The sequence below is a fragment of the Larimichthys crocea genome, chromosome XIII, assembly GCF_000972845.2.
Source record: "Larimichthys crocea isolate SSNF chromosome XIII, L_crocea_2.0, whole genome shotgun sequence".
Lineage (NCBI taxonomy): Eukaryota > Metazoa > Chordata > Actinopteri > Sciaenidae > Larimichthys > Larimichthys crocea.
Genome location: NC_040023.1, coordinates 30327484 through 30348028, shown reverse-complemented (window position 1 = coordinate 30348028; position 20545 = coordinate 30327484).

The window sequence follows — 20545 nt, the reverse complement described above, 5'->3', positions numbered from 1 at the left end:
AGCAGTTCTGCTCTTTTTTCATGAATATGAATAACTAATTTCAAATGTGTGAGTGTGTGCGCCTGCAAACGCGTGCACGTCCACGTCTACGTCTATGTGCGTGCACGCGCGTGCGTGCATGTGCTCCTTTAGTGCGGGTGGCAGGAGCTAATATCAGATTACGGATGTAAATTGGCAGAGTGGCTCTCTCTCATTATCACTAATAAGACTATGGCCTCGCTCTCTGCGCCCTCTCTCTCTCTCTCTCTTTCTCACTCTGCGATCGGTTAGATGAGAGCGAGATGAGCTGATAGAGAGAGAGAGCGAGCGAGAGAGAGGGAGAGGGCTGCTGCAGCCTTGCTCCTGAAAGCAAATGATTTCAAAATGAACCACATGTGCATGCGATGACACACACTGATACAGCACACAACACAAAATCGCACACAATACACATTAACGGCAAACCAGGGCTCCAGACTAACTTTTTCCACAAAGAGCAGTGTTTCTAAAAATGTCACAGAAAGGCACGTAATGGTCCTAGTCTGAAGCTCATGAATGGCTCTGTATAGAAAACTGAAACCTCTTTCTTTCTTTCTTTCTTTCTTTCTTTCTTTCTTTCTTTCTTTCTTTCTTTCTTTCAATTTTTTCCTTTCTTTGCTTTCTCTTCATCACACATGCAGACATACTGTGTAACATCTTACACTAATAAATGTAACATGTACACACCCACACACTTCACTGTTGTTGTTTCTTCCTTTTGTCTTTGTTTCGTACGCGATTGCACATGTATGCACGCCGCCATTCTCCAATCATCAGTCCAAGGACACTGAAAAAAAACCCAGAGATTTATTTCAAGTTAGAGAGAACTGCCGACGCGTAACATACAAACTAGCACTTGATTATTCACGTTAGGCTACTTACTGTCACAAAGTGCATAATGTAAGTAGCAAATCTCTTTATTATATGTGTATTTTACTGAAGATGCGCATTAAGATTTACGACCCGCAAGCAATACTAATGGCACTGTGGAGTCACAATCAATCATGTAGCTGATTGGATATATGGAGCAGTTTAGAGATATTCGCTGTGGGTTATTTGTATGTGCAATTTTGTTTCTGGATACGTGTTATTATTCGAGCACACAAGCTTTGACTGATGCCAAAACATGCGCAAATGTGTGTTTTTCTCATGATAACGTTGTTATAACTCTTACTTACAGCACCAATACCCTATAATGAATGCAATACTGTACAATATTTTGCTCAACGTCACACACTCTCTCTCTCCCTCTGTCTTTCCCTTTTGCTCTGTCTTCCTTGTCTCTCCGTGGACCACATTCGTTCAGTAATTACATTTCAGCCATTATTCTCGGCTGACATTTCTGTACAGCTAATCATGCCCATTTTGCCATCACGCACAGGTCAAAATGTGTGTGAATGAGAAGAGGGTAAGTATGAGAGAGGGATAGAGAGACACAAACACACACACACACACACACACACTAACGCACACACACACACACACACAACCTAAAAGGATGAAATTACATGTGAATCATGCATGCCTGCCAGGATGTCTGCTGTGAGCACCCTCTTGACTCTTTGTGTGTGTGTGTGTGTGTGTGTGTGTGTGTGTGTGTGTGTGCCTTAGCTGTGTATTTGCATGTATTATCATCTTAATTTATTATTTTTGGAATGAAACTGTACGTGTCACGAACATGTGTACTGTACATGTGTTTGTTTATCACCCCACACGTTGTCATGGCACAATATACGACCTGGGTAATGATGTGTAAAGTCATGATGTGCGGCCACCTCCTCCCACCAGGAGGGTCACAACCCCTTAGCCTTGGATGCACCCTTGCATACGATTGTGTTTATGCAGGCGTGTGTGTGTCTGTGTGTGTGTGTGTGTGTGTGTGTGTGTGTGTGTGTGTGATTCAAGCCAATCTGGCTGGCGTCTGCTCAGTCTTCTATCCACTGCAGGCCGTCTGCTGTCTTTTATTTCTGCTTTTAATGACCTATAAAGGGACTGTTACTTTTTAAATAAACCATAAAGCAAGGGTCATAAAAGGGGAGTGCAATGCTGGGCACAGGCCAAGCTGTGAGAGAAGTGTGTGTGTGTGTGTCTCAGTGTGTATATATGCTTGGGTGTGTGCGTGTGCATGAGCGTGTGTGTTTGCACATGTTAACAATGTGCCACAGTACACCAACAAAACCTGCAGCCAAGCAGATATCGTGGACTGAGAAAGCTCTGTAGCTCTGGACCAACTGTGTGTCAAATGCAAGTCTGTAAAATGATAAACCTACATAAGTGGTGACCTTGCTTCACATAGAGATGAGTGGGTGGGTGAGGAGCAGGTCCAAGGCTAGAGCGTTCTTTCTTTTTTTTTTTTTTTCCAAGCCACTGTCTTGGAGCTGCTGTAGTGGGTGTAAAAAGAAGCAAGCCTGAGGCGGCTTCAGTAGCGCTTCGTACAGTGAATAAAACCCCTTTACAGCAACTTGTATCATGGAGGACTCTTTTATATTCCCACGACCGACAGAGGAAGCTTATGAAAGTGCTTAGAGATGCTGAGAAGTGGTTGAGGCAGGTTCAACCAAGCACTACTGACAGTAATATATGGGTCTTAATAGGTGCATGCTGGTGATATCTGCAGGAGGTGTAATTTCAGTAATGCTTGTGACAGAAAAAAAAAAAAGTTTAGGAAACAGTAAAGCACCTGTCTTAGAAGAAAGGTCTTTGCACGATGCATATTTACGTCTTAGTTAGAGGAATGTGTGGGTGCAAGTCATCGCTCCCTGTCTCTCTCCTCTACCCCCTCCTTATACGCCGCGATTCTAAAGCCAAACATAAAAAAGGGGGGGAAAAAAAATAATTGCCCGTTTTAGCAGAGTGTAACGTCGAAAATGTGTGTCGCTCATGCAGAGCTTCAAACGGGCTCGGCGAGGAACAGAGAGCAAATCTTAGCACGCCGCGTTTAGGACATCAAACGGGCCGCAATCAACTGCTTCGCACAGAGGAGGGTGGGGGGGGGTTTGCAGGAGGGGTGCGGAGGTGGTGGGGGGCTCATTTCCTTTGACGTTCATGCACTTCTTCTTCTCCCATAAGAAGAAGTTTAGCTACTTGAAGCATCTATTGGGAGAAAGAGAGAGGCACTGAAAGCGAGGACAAGGTATTCGGTGGCGGAGACATGGATGTGGAACACAAGATGCGAAAGGTTATGCAGAGGGTTACGCTGACAGGTTACACACAAGGATGGACGAGGTGTGCAGACTAAAATATTTCCCTGAGATGTCATCATCTGTTTGTGGTCTTTTCATAATTAGGAGACTGTCTTATTTTCCATGCAACTGACAAAACAGACTAATCAAGCTGCTGGTGGAAAAACCGTGTTAGTTCAGAATAGATGAAGGACTGGCTTGAAAAATACGCATCCAACAGACTGTTTTAACATCATGGTTAAAGATGTGGTTGAATAATTTAGTCAATGAAGGGGGTGTCACAATTTCCCCTGAACTCAAAGTGTCATCCTCATATTGCTTGTTTTGTACAACTAACAATTCAGGGCAGTGGGAACTATTTTTCAACGATTAAAAAAAAAGAAAAGGAAAACGAGAAATCCTCACATTTCAGACCCAGTGAGCATTTGGCATATTTAGCGACGCTAGCGGCGTGCCTACAGGGATGACGATATTGGTCTGTCAGTCAGTCTATCCACTATTTTGGTCCAGACTGAAATATCTCAACAACCATTGGATGGATAATCATCCATGTATTTTACTGCCTTTGGTGATCTCTTGACTTTTCGTCGAATGCTCAGACGTGAAATATCTTAAATGGACTGGCACAATACTTGTCATAAACATTCATGGTAAAAAAAAAAACAAGATGGTAATAATTCATCAGCATTCATCAGATGTTCATCAGATGTTACCGCTCTCGGTCTTGTCGATTAATATTTTGTCCTTTACCTTATAAAATGTCGCATAATTGTGAAAAATGTTTTGGCATCCTTAAATGCTTTTTGCCTGACCCCCACCCCCCAAAAAAAAAAGATAATTGTAAAGATCAATATTCAATTTAGAAAAGTAAAAACCAGAAATAAACAGCAATTTTTCACATTTAAAACACTGAAAACATTAAATATTGCTTTTTTTCTTACTCACAATTATCAAATCAATTAATCCCTTCAAGCCTACAGTACGTACACCTACTTTGTCATAGTCTGTGTCATCAGAGACACTTAAGACACCCGTGTTGTGACAAGTGACAAATTTGTACTTTCACAGGTTGCATTGACATTATTTGACATTGACATTTTAAAAGTCCATTTTCACCAACACTTGTCACAATGTGAAGGAAACGTTTCTACATTTGTCTTACGCATGTCCTCGAAACACGCATTTAGCGCGGAGCTCGTGAGGAATGTTAACATTGCGAACAATATTTACAAAAAAACGCAGAACGGATGTTTTTCCACTTATTGTGACAAATATCTGCTGACAAAAAAAAAAATCACCAAATATATTCAAAATGTCAAGGTATGTCTTTAATTCCTTTTGAAATGTACCTTTTTTCAAATAATACAAATTTGCCCTTTTATGGGCACTGCCACAGTGACAAGCTATTTGCTGCAAGCTGTTCTTTAAAAATGCAGACAAAACATACTGGCAGAAACCTCTCCTCTGCATGCTTACTTCAGTGTAACAGTCTTTCATTTCATAAACCCGCCGCAGATTGACAGGCTCGACAAGCTGCAATAAAGTGTTCTTTGATCCTTCTTGCTCTCAAAGCTGCACTCCACTCATTCTAGTCTTCAACTTAACTTGTAACTTTTACATTACAAAGATCTCTGCCTCCAATCACCTCTTCAAACATGTCATCTGTACACTACTCGCACTGTATTTCTCCTCTCCTTGCCCTCACCCCACCTTTCTTTCTTCTGCCAAGTCGCTTTGTGCCTTTCTCTCGTAATGTTAATTCACCTGTGATCTTTCACTGCTCTCCCCCTCTCCCTCCGCTCTGTCTTTCTCTCTTTTCCCCCCCTTCTTCTCTCGCATCTCTCTTGCACTTCTTTTGTCCTTGATTACCTAGTAGTGAGCTCCTGGCTGTGTCTCCCTGCCACTGGGTAATGGACTATTTGCATGCAAATGGCAGTGCCTGGAAAGATTAGACAGGGTGGAGTGGATGGTGGAGGAAGCAAGAGAGGAGGAGGAGGAGGAGGAGGAGGAGGAGAATGAGGAAGGCAAGGAGACAGACAGACTTTATTGAAGGAGGGAAAAGAGGTGGAAAAGAAGCTCCAAACTAGATGAAAGGCAGGGATGAGTGCGTTCTGCTTTTTATCGTTTTGGCTGTCTGGAGGTCTAGATGATTGTCTTCGTTAAGACGCTATTATTGACAGTAACTTCTACGCGTGTGCGTGCATGTGCATTTCACTGTCGTGTGTATTGTAAGGTAGCGTGCATGCTCAAAGATTGAGAAAGAAAAAAAAGTTTGAACGTCTGTGGCTCAGTATTTGCATGTTTATGTGCGCCTAACTAGCTTAGCTCCGAACTTGTGGAAGATAGGGCACTGCGGCATCTCTATTTCTGAAAAATTAAAGCTGGAGACCAAAGGTTTTTTGTCTGGAGAGAGAGAGAAGCCCAGGCCTCGTTGCCTCCTCCACCAACACCCCCACCACCCCCCCCTCTCTCCTCCGTCTCTTCCAAATAAATAAGAATTTTTGATTACAGTAATCAGGGCCATTAATAATGCAGACGCTGTGATGATGCAGAGGAGATGAAAGATGGCTCTTCTCAACCTTTCTGTGTTAGGAGCGAGGGGAGATAGCTGCTAGCTAGCCACACACACACACACACACACACACACACACACACACACACACACACACATTTTGCACATACACATGCAAGCACTCACCCACAAGTATTCAGCATCAGTGGAGACTTGAGACACAAAACACAAGCATACAGAAATATAAAGTTTTAGGGCTATATTCAATGGACGCCCTATTATATACTATATATATACTTTTATATACTTTTACTGCTCAGAACAAGGGTTACATTTAGGTCATTTAGTGAGCTGTTGACAGACGTTATGGATATAAGACTCTGCAGTAAGTAGCTCTTTATTTTTTATGTTATTTCACAGAGCGGATTGGTGATAGGAGAGTTGTGAATTGGATTTGTAGCATCTGATTGTTCTCTTTAGCACTTTTTGAATGCTCCCTCTCGCACCTACCTCCCTCTCTCTCTCTCTCTCACACACACACACACACACACACACACACACACACACACAAAATCCGAACATATTACATACCTCACCTTCCTCACTCTCTCTCTCTCTCTGCCACACACACACTCCTCACACCATGTATACTGCTCCTTCCCTGAGGGTGAATTGGCAGCGGGCCAGCAGAGGGGAGAGAATGCATAAAGAGCTATTGTGGCTGTTGTCGTTAATCAGGCCCGTATGCTTTCTGACAGCAGCGTGCGAGGAAAGAAGACTGTCTCTCCTATAGCCTCTCCATACACTCGCTCTTCTCCATTAGCTTACACCAGCCAGACAGACGGTCTCCAGTTACAAAATGCTAAAGCGTAATGGCACACAATATCGAAAGAGAAAAGGAGGCAGAGGGAGGGCGAGATGTGGGAGAGGGTTGTATAGCACCAGGGTGGCATAAACTGGACTGAAATCCGACGTTCGGAAATTCACGTCGGAGCCAAGCTGTGGGTGAGTGAAAGGTGATAGATGAGGGGTTAAAGATGGAGCAGTTGGTGTCTGCGACTGATTCTGTCTTTGCGCCTGTCTACGTGTTGGCGGCTGAAGCATCTTTTTCTTATACGTGAGCATGCACTTCTGCTGGGCACATGGACATATGTACATCTGGAAACATGCACAGCCAAGCATATGTGCTTATATGTGTGTGTGTGTGTGTTCATCACAGATCCACAGAGACCATGTCAAAGACTGTGTCTCCTACAGGTGTAAGCCCCGAACATCTGGTTGGCACATTTCAAACGCTCGGAAAGGCATGAGGGGTGGGGCGAAGCCACAGTGGAGGGCCGTACCACAGTCATTAAACAGCGGAGGGCTAGGGGGTTGGGACCAGGGCTGCACCACTACAGCATACACCTGCTCCTTGCACGTCTGTCTACCCACAAACCAGTATTCTTCCACTATGCTCATGTTCATGCAGCGCAATGGCCACCCATTGAATAAGGACAACAAGGCTAAAAAAGCAGACATCTGGAGCCAATCTGGACCGCAACGGTTCACTGCCAGTGAGAGGGGAATACCAGTTTACACATTTAGCATCGCATTGTAGTAAATTATTTTCATGGCAACGGCCAATCACATGATTATGAAGCCAACTGTGATGTTGCATCAGTGCCGATCCGTCAGAAGAAAAGTGATTTGAGAATGTTTGACTGAATAAATTCACCCCCCGAGTCCCTCGGTATATTTTTCATTCACCTGACTTGAACTGACTGTCCTCACAAAACACACCTCGCTAAAAACACATGTTGTCTTTTATATGCCTGGTCTGGCAACACTTTGAAAATATGTTATCTGGAACCTTTAAACGTACAGTATGGAATGTTTGCTGCTACGGGGTCACTCACATCAAAACGGTAACAAAAAAAATGTAGGCTATTGACGTTAGGGATTAGTGTGGGATCACAGAAGAGTCAGGCAGAAATTGTTCATGGATGAGGTAAAGTTTTAGCAACCATAGAGGCATTTGGGGTGAATATATTATATAGGCCAAGCTGTTTAATTCATCAGTGTGTATCTAGTGATGCAATTGCTGATTGCCACCGCCTTGCCTCACCCTCTTCTTCCTAGTGTGAAGGACAAACTATAGCTGTTGATCCAAATGCATGAAAAATGCAAAAGGCCTATCTAAAGATAAATGTCTGTTCTGGTCTACTGTGGAACCGTGGTAGTTTAACATGGACTTGTATCTGTAGATGTAAAAGGCTCATTCTGTGTTCACAGAAACACAATTATTCTTATTTTGATTATACACTAATGAAAACATAGTTGTGCATATTATGTTCATTTCTGTCATATTCTGTAAATAGAGCCTCTTCAATCTTACGCACTGGGAATTATGTCTTTAGAGGTGGTTACATGGTCCTTCAGACATGCTGTTTGGACAGCCTGAGAACAGGAATAAGACATTTTTTGGAGCATTGGATAATGGCTTCCTTCGTGCCAAATTTTTTGTGACTTTCCAAAAAAGAAAAAAAATTGACAGTCACTTCCTAGAAGGATTGGCCAGGTGTGGGAAGGTGTGAAAATCGGCAAAGCACCAATCTTGTTCTCTGTGCTGGCAACGAGATAGGTGTTGCACTTTCTTAAAAATGAGAATTAGAGTGATTGAAACTCGAATAAGTTGAGTTGCGAGCAGCAGCCATGACAACCAATCCTTCGTCAAATTAAGCTCCTGCATTTGGTTTTAAACAAGATGGAGCTACCTGTTTGTAAAATTTTATTCCCTGCAGTCTGTGTTTTGATCTTCACTACTATACTGCTATAAAACTAATAAGTCTTGACAAACTTTCACATGTTTGATGGTCAGGTGATTTCATATACCATACAAACTTTCACATGTTTGATGGTCAGGTGATTTCATATACCATACATTGCTGTAACATATATATGTAAGCCTGGGGTAACTTGGCATTTGAGTGGTTACAGCACATGCCACTTAACTGCATATTATACCCTCCTCTCTCTCTTCCTATTTCCTGTCCGCCTTCTTCACTGTCACTGTCCAATAAAAGCGAAAATGCTCAAGAATGAAAAAAAATGAAATAACGTAAGCCTAAGGCGTTAACAGTATGTTGATGGTGATGTAACTAATGCACTCATTACATTATGCGGAGGCCGGTAGTTAACTATAGACGACGCTTGACCTCTGTTGAATCCCAGTTACATCATCTCCAATACGACTTTGCACTGTACACATACACAGTGCGGTGTTTACACATGGATAATGGAAGCACAGTGCCGGATTTAACATTCACACTATGGGCACTTACATGTCAGCACACATCAGCCAGAGTCAACTACGCTCATGGTGTACGTGATTCGCATGACCGAGTTGAGAATTAGGCTCTAAGGGAAGAATCTCAGTGGGGTCCGCAGCGTCGGTCATGTCAGCTTCAAACGACTCTTGGTGAGTCAGGTTCAGATGGTGATGCATGAATGGACTCTCAGTGCTTGCTTGTTCTTTTGGATCTCGAGCCCATGTGGGTTTTAAACTCAACCTGCCTGGATTTGGCTCATAGCTGCTTCAGTTATGATTCAGACTGATTCAGATTGGACGTCCACTCAGTTCACCATCTGTTTTCATCTGACGGAGAGTCACTTTATCTGACAGCGGAGTCTCTCCACCACGACTCAGCATGAATGTGCCGGTCCAATCTACTTCAGTCACAGCCTTGCGAGTCGTGTTGCATGTCATCTGATGCCTGCTGTGCCTGCAGATGCCAGGGCGGCTACCTCTGTTGTAGGATAGGGCACAGGTCACCACCCCTCTGCCTCTATCCGTCTCTCTCTTCCCTTCTTTTTTCTCCTTTTTCCTCTCCTTCAATCTCTCTATCTGCCTCTCACCTGCCTCACCCTCCCCTCCTCTCCCTCCCTCTCCATCTCGCCCTCCTCTTTTTCACTCCTCTGCACTGACACGTTCGTCGAATCTGCCCATTATGTGCTTCGTTGGCCATGCATTGCTTTTTATATCTGGCATAAAGCAGTCAATGACACTGAAAGGGAGAGAGAAAAAAAGGGGCTACATAGAGAAAAAGGAGTCTTGTGGTTTCGTTGCCCTTAACTGTGAGCATCTAAGAGTGGGCATCAGTCATCAGTGTCACTGTTTGTTTTTCAGGATGCTTCTTCGTCACTGGTGCATACAGGGTAAGACAGACGGCTTGTTACAATAATTATACACTCTGCAGTACGGCCTATCATTTGGCACAAAAGACAGGAGCATGTGTCTCAACAAGAGCAGGCCAGGACTGTTTTACATAGAAAATTGTTGGGGCAAATGATATTTGTAGTAATACTCTGGCTATATACATAAATATATGCTGACCATATGCAGTATTTACATATTCATATTATATTATTAGTGGTGGTGGCTGGGTATCGTTTAAAATGTCAGATATTAGTACCTTTATGATACCTGTGTTTCAATACAGAAACTAAATGTTCCTGTTTTCTTTTATTTTTCTTTTGGTAACCAGTTACATTGTCACATTGAAAAACTTTTTTTTTTAATGAACAAGCGAAGCCAAAAGTTCTCAAATGTTAATTTTTTATTTCTTCGATGCAGGCATCTGTACAAGAACTCCACATAAAGAAAATGTTCATATTCAAATCAGGATCTATCTTATCAAAGAATAAGCAAACACGATTATGAATCTGACCAGGTGCTCGATGCTATGACACATTTTTGTCAGCACCGGAAAAAAAAAAGAGGTCTCATTAGGTTTGAATACTCTATTTTAATGCCAAGCAGTCTGACGGCATGGCTTCTAAAATTTTGTTCCGGGAAGCCAGTGGCCGAACTGCTGGGGGCATAAAAGCAATTCTGGATCCTGCACAGTGTTGCAACTTTTTGAAATATAGGGCTTTGGCCGTGGCTATAGTTGCCTGTGATGGGAGTGAGCTGTGAAGACTATAATCAGTGTCAGCTCACACAGCCAGACCTGACACCGCACACTGTGAGACGCAATATCTTTCCCTCTCGCGCACACACACACACACACACACACACACACACACATGCATGCACATCATGCACACACACTCTCTTTCTCAATCTGTCTCTCTTTTTTCCTGTCTCTCCATCTCACACCCACACTTTCTCTCCCTATTCCTCTCCCTCACACACACACACACACACAAACACACAGATGGATGCTGGGTGCCATTACAGTGAGTGACCAAGCACACAGGCATCAGGAAAGAGAGAGAGAGAGAGAGAGAGAGAGGAGTGGGGGGGGACTGGACAAAGAGATTGTCACTCCACATTCACTCTGTTGAGTGTGTATTGCTCTCACCAACGTGAGGATGGCAGGACTTGTGTCTATCTATATGACAGTAGATGTGATTCCCAGTGAAGTGTGTGTGTGCATGTGTGTGCCTGAGTGTGTGTGTACTTATGTGCATTCCTTGCCTTTTATCTGGGTATAGCCTCAGAGCAATTCACAGCCTGTCACTCACTCTCTAGGACTGGCAGAAAGAGTGAGAGGGAGAGGAGGATGGGGTGCAGGGAGAAAGAGAGAGAGAGAGGGAGAGAGGGAGAGAGAGAGCAGCAGCAGGAGAAAGAGGAGAGATTAACAACAATTGGGAGATGGAGAAGGACAGAGAGTGCTGAGAAGGGTTAGAAGAGAAGGAAAGGGGGAGATGGGAGCATGGAGCGGTAGAGGCTGTTTGCTCCCTTGGGTGCATGGGTTAGGGCAGCCCGCGGGCGCAGTTGGCATGCAGCTGGGCACACTGTCGCTCAATCCCTACGGCACCCTGTGTGCTCACACTGCCTTCCCTCGGAGAGCAGAGGTCGAAGGGAAAGAAGAGTGTATGTGTGTGTGAGTGACTGTATGTGTGTGTGTGTGTGTGTGTGTGTGTGTGTGTGTGGCTGCTGCCTCATCAAAAATGCCAACGCTGCTACACCATAGCCCATATCTGTTTATGGGCTCATTGCTCAGTCCTGTTGTTGCTCAGGGGGACCATTTGCAGTCACACTTGCATAATGATAATAATAGGGTGACTTGGAGTGGTTGTGAGTGTGTTTGTGCGTTTGTCGAGACGTACGTGTTTATGCGCGTCTTGGCTCCTTCCATTTCCTTCCTTGATTTATCTGTCCAGCCCCGTCTTCCCAATTCTCCTCACCCGCTCACGTACCTCCATCAACTCCCTCCTCCTCCTCCTCCTCCTCACCTCCCCTCTCCGCCCTGTTCCTGCCCCATCCTGCCAACCATCGAACCAAGCACCCACACACATGCCCTGGCATGACCCTGTGGGCACACCACAAACTGCCGGGGCACAGCCCACTTTAACCATACGCTGGACGAAAGGTGATGATTGCATCACACGCATCGTCGGCCTTCTTGCTCCTCCGCCGAAACCAACACCCCACCAACCCATCATTAGTTCACATGCCACATTGGGTGCGCTCATTTTTCTTCCTCCCCTTTTCTAATTTTACAGGGCTGGGATCATTTTACACCCAGTGTGTTTTTTTTTTCTTTTTTCTTTTTTTCTGTAACCGCAGGGTGGTTTGGCCCTGCAAAGCATTTTACAGAGAGGAGAGAGGAGAGAGAAAAACAGAAACACAGCGAGCGAGTGGGCCCTCCTCGTGTAGTCCAGCTTATACACACGGCGTGTTACTGCGTTCTGTGGAAGAGAAGTAATAAGAAGTTGATTAAAACATGAAATGGAACAAGAAGATAAAACAAAATACAATGAAAAAGTATAAAGAGAAAACTAAATAAAATAAAAATTATTTTATAGTCTAGGGCACAAACTCTTAGATACCTTTTTATGTGTCTGTACACAGTAAACTGGTGAGTTTAGTTCATCTTAAAATTGGGTATATGCAACTTTCAAGCACCTTTTGGACCTATTCATTACTCTGTACTCATGAGCCAGTGTTTGAAGTAATATTTTTATACATATAAAACATAAAAAGTTGATTTTTTTTTTATATATCATGTAATTTGAAATACTGAAAGCAGCTTTCACTCTGAATGAAACATGTTACCAGACCTGCTGTTCATTTTCATCAAGGTTTAATGTTACATGTTACACATCAGGTGGAGTGACTTTAGTGAAACAGGAAAAAGTTTGAATCCACAAACAATCTCTAAAATGTTTGCAACATGCACACCGAACACCGGCAAGGTAAAAATCCAGCTGTACAATGCTGTGCAGGTGTCGTTTATGCTTGCAAGGACTAGATTCCTCTCCCAGGATGCCATACTTAGACTCAAGGCTAACTGACAGCATAACAAACAGCAGTGCTCATCCTGCTCATTTAAATTTGAAAAAAAAAAAGAAAAAATCATAATCTCGAATAGAAGAAGGACAGAATTTTAAGGAGAAGAGCGTTTTTAGTCACGTTACGTGGTGCCCGTATCGCTTGAGCATCTGTGTCCACATGTGTCTGAAAAGCCAGAATAATATGTGTGTCTGCCATGCCGCATTCCTGCCATGTGACTAACCACATTCCTGCCATAGCCTGGCAATGAAAAGCCTTTACCTCCAGATCCCCACCACATAACCTAGCCCAGCGGTGAACTAAGAGCGCAGAAAGCCCATTAAAATGGGAAGTGCATGCCAGCTTCTTAATCGAAACACATGTAAGCCATTAAGAGTACACTTTGAATTCTTTTCTGTGAGCTAAAAGGGGAAACAAGACACAGAGGGAGAGAGAGAGAGCCAGAGACAGACGTTAACTCAGACAGAAAATTTGGGACTCTCGTCTTACTTATACAACTTCAAAGTCGGCAACAGAAGGAAAGAAGCGCAGATAATAGTAAAAGAGAGACATAGACACAAATGCAAGGAAAGTAAATAAGAAACTGGGTGCTGCTTTCATTAGTAGCGCCAGATGATAGCAGTGTATGGGATCTTTAAGTATCTTCAGAAACCCCCCCTTCAACATCTTTCAGATGGTTTGGCCGGGGGTTCTTTGAATTGGGTCCCTATGGCGACAGCCCGGCTGGCGGCCAGAGCAACCCTCTTTCCTGATGCTGTTTGGAAGTGGCAGGGATCACAGAAGGCCACTTCTGAGCACAGACTCTCTGTGAGGACTCTCTGTCTGTCTGACCGTCTGTCTCTCAGTTATCACACTGGCAACAATTTCTACTTGTATTTTGGGAGATTTGATGACCAAAAGAAGTTTCTTTAAGTATATTTATTATTAGGCAATTATTTTTTGAGAATCATTCATAAAGGTGCACTGCGTCGATGCTTTCTCTCACTTATGTTGATATAAAATACTCTGCGGCTCCTTCATGTCTCACTGTCTCTCTTTTATTTTTGCCCTCTTCCACGATTTGTAATTCCTAATTTAACCTCCACTGTCTGTCTCTGGTGGTTGTTACATAAGTGAACGCAGCTTCACACATGCATGCATATACACACACACACCCACCTACACACTGACACATACTGTACAGTGCCCATTCATATACCCCTCTCTCTCTCTTTAGGCACACAATTACCAGATACATAGTGTTGGTGGGAAGTACCATCATTTTAGGTTTATTATTTAGGTGCATATTGTGCTAATATTCTGTAGATTTGAACTAAAATACATAGATTTTTTTCATGCAAAAGATAAAGATTTAGTGTCTTTTACTATGCCACCAGGGTCGGAAAGCATTTAAAATAGCACACAGTAAAAAACACTGGGTTAAAACTTGACGCAGTGTGACACAGTGGCATGTTTTGAACCAGTGTTTGTGTTTTTTTGTTGTTTTTTTTCCATTATTGTGGGGTTACTGCAAAACAAGCCTTAGGTTTAGTTGGTTTTCTACCCCTTGGTACTGGGTAAAGTTAACCAACTATTGTGTTGGTGCTATATTTACACCATGATGGGCCGATTTGAACCCAGGAACTCCAACAAGATAATAAAATAAAACTCAATTTAAAGCATTTACAAAGAAATGAATTGATATCACAGAGATATTAGACTTTTTAAAATGTTGTCCAATTAAGATTCAATAAAATGTTTCAATAGAGTAAATACATTCCCATAAAATCAATACAAATATTGATAACTCTGTGATAATAGTGTGATCAAATACTGTATAGTGCATATCATTCATCGTAGAATTTCCTAATCCTATGATCTTCTCATCAAATTAGTTAGTAGATGCCAGCCTGAACGAGTTACACTCAGTATTTCGTGTATATTTTTCCAAATAGAGACTTTGTTCTTCCACCTCTGTTATAACATACTGCAGGAACCCCTGCATTGCATCCTATTTCTATAAAGATGTCCCAGATTTCTAACAAAAAGACTATGAACCTGCTCGTACACTGTGTTCAGTGTCCTCCAGAAAAGTCCTGGGCAGAGAAAGGTTCAGCACCGACAGCTGCATGGGACACACTACTACTACTGATATGGAGTCTCGCTCGCGCACACACACACAAACACAAACACAAACTTTTTATGGCCTATTTCTGAAGTTTCCTTTATGTTTTGTGTTTTTTTCCTTCAGTTGTCCCTCTGTTTTTTTTCTTCCTTTTGTTGTTTTGATGTCACTGATGTTTTTTTATATTCCCTTTCTCTCTCCTCCTTATTGTCAAATCCCTCATGCGCTCTCTTTGAACACGCGGACGCACATTCACAAGCACACATCACAACACACTCATAGATGTCTTCCTCTCGCCCTCTGGCTCTTTCCTTTTCTCCCCTAACCTTTCCTCCATCCGTTCACATCTTTTCCCTTTCCTTACCTGCCTTCCTAACTCCTCCCGTGCTTGTCTTTGATCCAATCGGCCCTCGCAGTCTGCTGTGGGCTTATTGACCAGGGTGGCAGCGCAAGAATTCCCATTCATTCTTTCCGTCAGTGCATGGACATCATCGCCTCAGTCACACAGACAATAAAGGCCTGACTGTCTATGACCTCCTTACACATCCATGAAAGGCAAAAATTAGTTCAAGGTCTTTCCTGCTTGTATTTGCGTGTCAGTATAAATGTGTTTGTGTACACACAATATATATATATATATATATATATATAATAATTTCTTTTAAATGCATGTACATATGTGTATGTGTATGTCTATATCTAACCTTTGAACTGTCAAAAGCATTGCGCTGTATTTTGACAGTGTGTTTGCAGCTTTGGCAACCTATGTTAGACATTTGTAGGCAAAATGCAGCTCATGATGTATGTAAAATTGCACTGCTGACTCTCATTTGAAATAAACATGCTTGGCTTTCAGCTATTCCTTCTGAAGTTCAGCCACTAAAGGCTGGAACATGCTTCTTTGGGTTGCAACATAAGGGAACGTTCACATTTAGCGCACACAGGTTCAGCTGCTTTATTCATGCCTCACCATCAGTGGCTCATTCATGAGCTTCTCAACCACTAGCTGACGCACATTCATGTATGAATCATGTATGAATTAAGCTTAAGTTGGCCTTGTGACCTCACACCACTCACTATTGCTCGGTTGATATCTTTACAACATGTCAGTGCTGTTCGCTGCTGCAGCTCCGTCCACAATCTCTTTTGACACTTCAAAAGAAGAACAAAGATTTTTCCTCCAAAACTGACTATAAATGATAAATTCCTGGACATAAAGGTCTCTAACTGATTTTTTTTTTTACTCTTTTTCCTCCTGTGATCTGTTGCAGCCATATTGCTAGCCAATCTTGTCCCATACTGGCATAAAGCAGCTTGTTTTTTTTGGAGTTTAAAGTTAAATTCATTGACGGTTAAAAAGGTGGTTGACTTGCGGGTTTGTGGTGTGATGTGGCCCAGGAGGGTCAGGTGGACAGTTGGGATAATAAGCAGATGAACAGACAGAAAGAGGTGGGAAATGAGACAAAAGCGGGAGCAGATGTTAACTGCCCAATGACATAGCAGTGTGGTAATTGTACAGTGACTGGATTCCTCTGGAGCAAGCAGTCTATATGTGCACGCATACATCCGTGTTTTTACAATCTTCGTATGCGTGTAAGGGTGTGCGTGTGTGCATGTGTGTACATTGCAGCCACAGGCAGACACATGGGAGCCTGAGGAGCGGTGAATATTACAGAGGAGTGGACCACAGAGGGACCAGGCCCATAGCCAACAGACAGGCCCCACTCATAAATCCTCTCCACACTGACGCCTTTCCCCTCTGTCTCTCTGTCAGTCTGTCTTTGCTCCACTTCTTTCACTGTCTCTGTTTTGTCTCACACACACATTTTGTCTTTCTCTCACTAGCTTTTCACTTGTGAAATCAATAACTATGAGTCTATCTTATGCACAATTTAAAGCCCTCTGGGTCTATGAGCATGAGTTCTGTAGGCTTATGGAGATAATTGGGGGACAAATAAGCCCTAGTCAGCGTGGTGGCATCTCGCTTGTAAACCCGCACAATAACTCTGTGGTGTATGTAAAAGATTTTACTATTTGACCACTTTGCATTTTGTTGACGAAATTTGTGCATGTGCAAGAGATCCTGAAAGACCTGCTACTTGTTGAAATATAATAAATTTTTTAGCAGTTTCCAAAGCTGAATGTAGTCAACAATTTCAATTTCATTCATTAAAATTCTTCCAAGTTTTAAGATGTGCATGTACTTTTACCTGCAAATTACTAAACCCCACGAGTCGGTGTGCTATGTTGTTATCCGCTGCTTCAGTAGTTGCGTAAAACTTCAACTGAACATGCTTTTGCTCCGTTAAATCTTCCTCGTTCTCTGCCTGAAACAACACACTTCTTGGCCTGTTGGCCACAAAGAAGAATGTTTTACTTACAGAAGATGTTTGAGCATAATCATATGCTGTTAAATTAAGGCTGAAAAGCAGTGAGTTACCACGCAGCACTTTCACGTTTGTCCTTTGGACGTGTGTCAAAATGATAATATTCATTTTTATTTCTCTTAAAACCTACGTCACAACCAATTTCAGACCTGGATTTTAAAACTGTGGATGGCTACCTCCGCCTGTCAGAGGTCTCAGTTGTTGACCGTGATTAATTCAGACATTGAGGCTTTCACTGTTAAATGAATTGCATCCAGTTTAACTACGCCAATGCGGTAAGGTCAGTGTCGCCAAAGACACACACACAAAAAAAACAGTGGATTAGTCTATAGGTGTACCCACTCAATCCTGTGGATAAACGTACTACACATACTATATGTATCGGTTTATCCAGCTCCCTGCCACTGCAGAGGTTAAAGGCAAGGTCACTCTGTCTGAGTCTGGCTGACCTTGTAGTCTGACAACAAAACCCAAAACTTTGGACACCTCTGAGAAGGGAGAATGTGGGAGGCTAGTAAGGGTCAGCTTTTGCTCAAAACAGTACTACTTTGTACGACGTGCTGTTTGACCATGACTGAAGCAAAAGTGTTTATACTTGTTTCAAACAAATCAAATCAAATCAAATCAATTTTATTTGTATAGCCCAAAGTCACAAAGTACATTTGCCTCAGAGGGCTTTACAGGGAGTGACACCCTCTGTCCTTAGACCCTCGGTTCGAGTGAGGAAAAACTTGCCCACAAAAACCCTTTTAACAGGGAAAAAATGTGGAAGAAACCTCAGGAAGAGCCACAGAGGAGGGATCCCTCTCCCAGGACGGACAGACGTGCAATGGATGTCACGTGTACAGGACAAATCAACACAAACATATTGTACAATGACTGATAAAATGACAATGAATTACAATGAATGATAAAAATGATTACAGTAATAGATATGGTAGTAATAATGACAGTAATAATATATGTAGTGGGCGTCATGCAGGATCACAGCAGCAGCCACGATCCACGAGAACCTGCTGGACGACAGAGCACAGAAACTCCGGGGAAGTTTGGTTAGTAACATGCATTAATGAGACATGTCCACAGATGGAGAGATATGGAGAGATATGGAGAGATATAGAGATATAGATATATATATATAGAGAGAGTGAGATATAGAGAAATATAGAGAGATATATATAGAGAGAGATGGATATATATATATATATAGAGAGAGAGAGAGAGAGAGAGAGAGAGAGAGAAAGATAGAGAGAGAGAGAGAGAGAGAGAGAGAGAGAGAGAGAGAGAGAGAGAGAGAGAGAGATAGAGAGAGAGAGAGAGAGAGAGAGAGAGAGAGAGAGAGAGAGAGAGAGAGAGAGTTTTCGGTAAGGGAGATGTGTGCATCTTCAACCAATACCGTGCCTGGCTAGGCATAACCCTCGGTGGGGTCCCCCGGCAGTGTAATCCTATGGCAGCATAGCTAAGGGATGACCTGAGCCAGCCCTAACTATAGGCTTTATCAAAAAGGAAAGTCTTAAGTCTAATTTTTAAAGGTGTTGACCGTGTCTGCCTCCCGAACCCAGAACCCGGTAGTTTGTTCCACAGAAGAGGAGCCTGATAGCTGAAAGCTCTGGCTCCCAATCTACTTTTGGAAACTAAAGGAACCACAAGGAACCCAGCGTTCCAGCCGCACTGGAAGGCGTAGTGAGAGGACGACTGTCATATCATTTTCAATACGGGGGGACAAAGGCATACATTTTCATAAAGTCTCTCCTCGAAGAAACATAAAGTGACAAAAAGTTGTTTTGTTCAGACTGTGGCTCCTCTCTCACCCCCACACAGCTGACCAATCGTGGTGCGAAGTGGGTGTGAACGTCGAATTGTCAGAATGATATTGTTGGTGCTGTGAGGTGGAACTGTGAGAGAGAGGAAAGGTCACAGATGTTTTCTCTTTCTTTTTTAAGGCTTTTTTTTTTCCAAAGACGAGACAACCAATATCATACACATAACTTTGCACGCTGTTGTCTGTTCACATTGTTCTCCTGGAAGTCGGTCACTTCCTTTCCAATGATGTCAAGCAGCTTGTGAATGATGGGCAAATAGGATTTTTCAGGGACCAATGTGTAGCCTGTCAGGTCTTTCAAGTCAAGTCACAGCAAGAATTTATGACTCTATACTTGCCTAACCTGACACAGTGACCATGTTAGCAGACAAAACATTGCATAGTCTGGGTTTCTAAAGCTATTTGACCATCTTACAAACAGTTCTGATGGGGTATACTTGCAGCTTTAAGATGCCGCAGACTGAGTAAAGTAGAACAGCCGTCTAAACAAACTGTATAACAACTCAAAGTTAGGGCATCCCAAAGTTTGTGCCATGGCATATATCCCATATTTCTAGTTAGCATGAAGAGCCACGAGAACTGAACAAATAGGACAGCTCCACAGCTTATTGACAACCAGTCTGTTTAATTGCAGAAATGATATTTGAGAGGCGCTGCGCACAACACCACAGGCCAGTGCTACTTAAACATAGATGGCTACCATTCCTGCCCATCTGTCCACCTTGACTTCCTACCTTTTCTTTCCCCCCAGCTGAGTTGTCATAGATGCCGAGATCTTTTCAGCAAGCGAAATGTGTTGTGAGTGGCAGAAATGAGATTGATTTTAATCAGAGAGCCTGTAATTACATTGCCGCTGTTGTTGTCACCGATGCTGACAACAGCCAGCCCTCCTGTCTGCCTGTCCTTCAGTATGACTATATCTTTTTGTCTCCCTGCCCAAAGCCTGTCTCTCTGTCAGTCTGCCTCTCTGCGTTCCTCTCTGGGAACATGCTACCTGCCTTCCTGTCCACCTGACTATAAGTCTGACTGCTTCCTGCCTTAAATCATGTTCTTTTTGTCTGTGTTTCTTTCAATGGCCATGTAATAAGCAGTGTAATTACTTGTTTCGCTGCATGACACACACGCAGGAATGTTTTTGCCAGAAGGGACAAAAGCAGCATGGCAGCCTTGGAATGGCAGCTCAAAACACACGACCTTGACGCAATTCACAACCTTCTGCTAAAGTTTGTTTGTTGTGC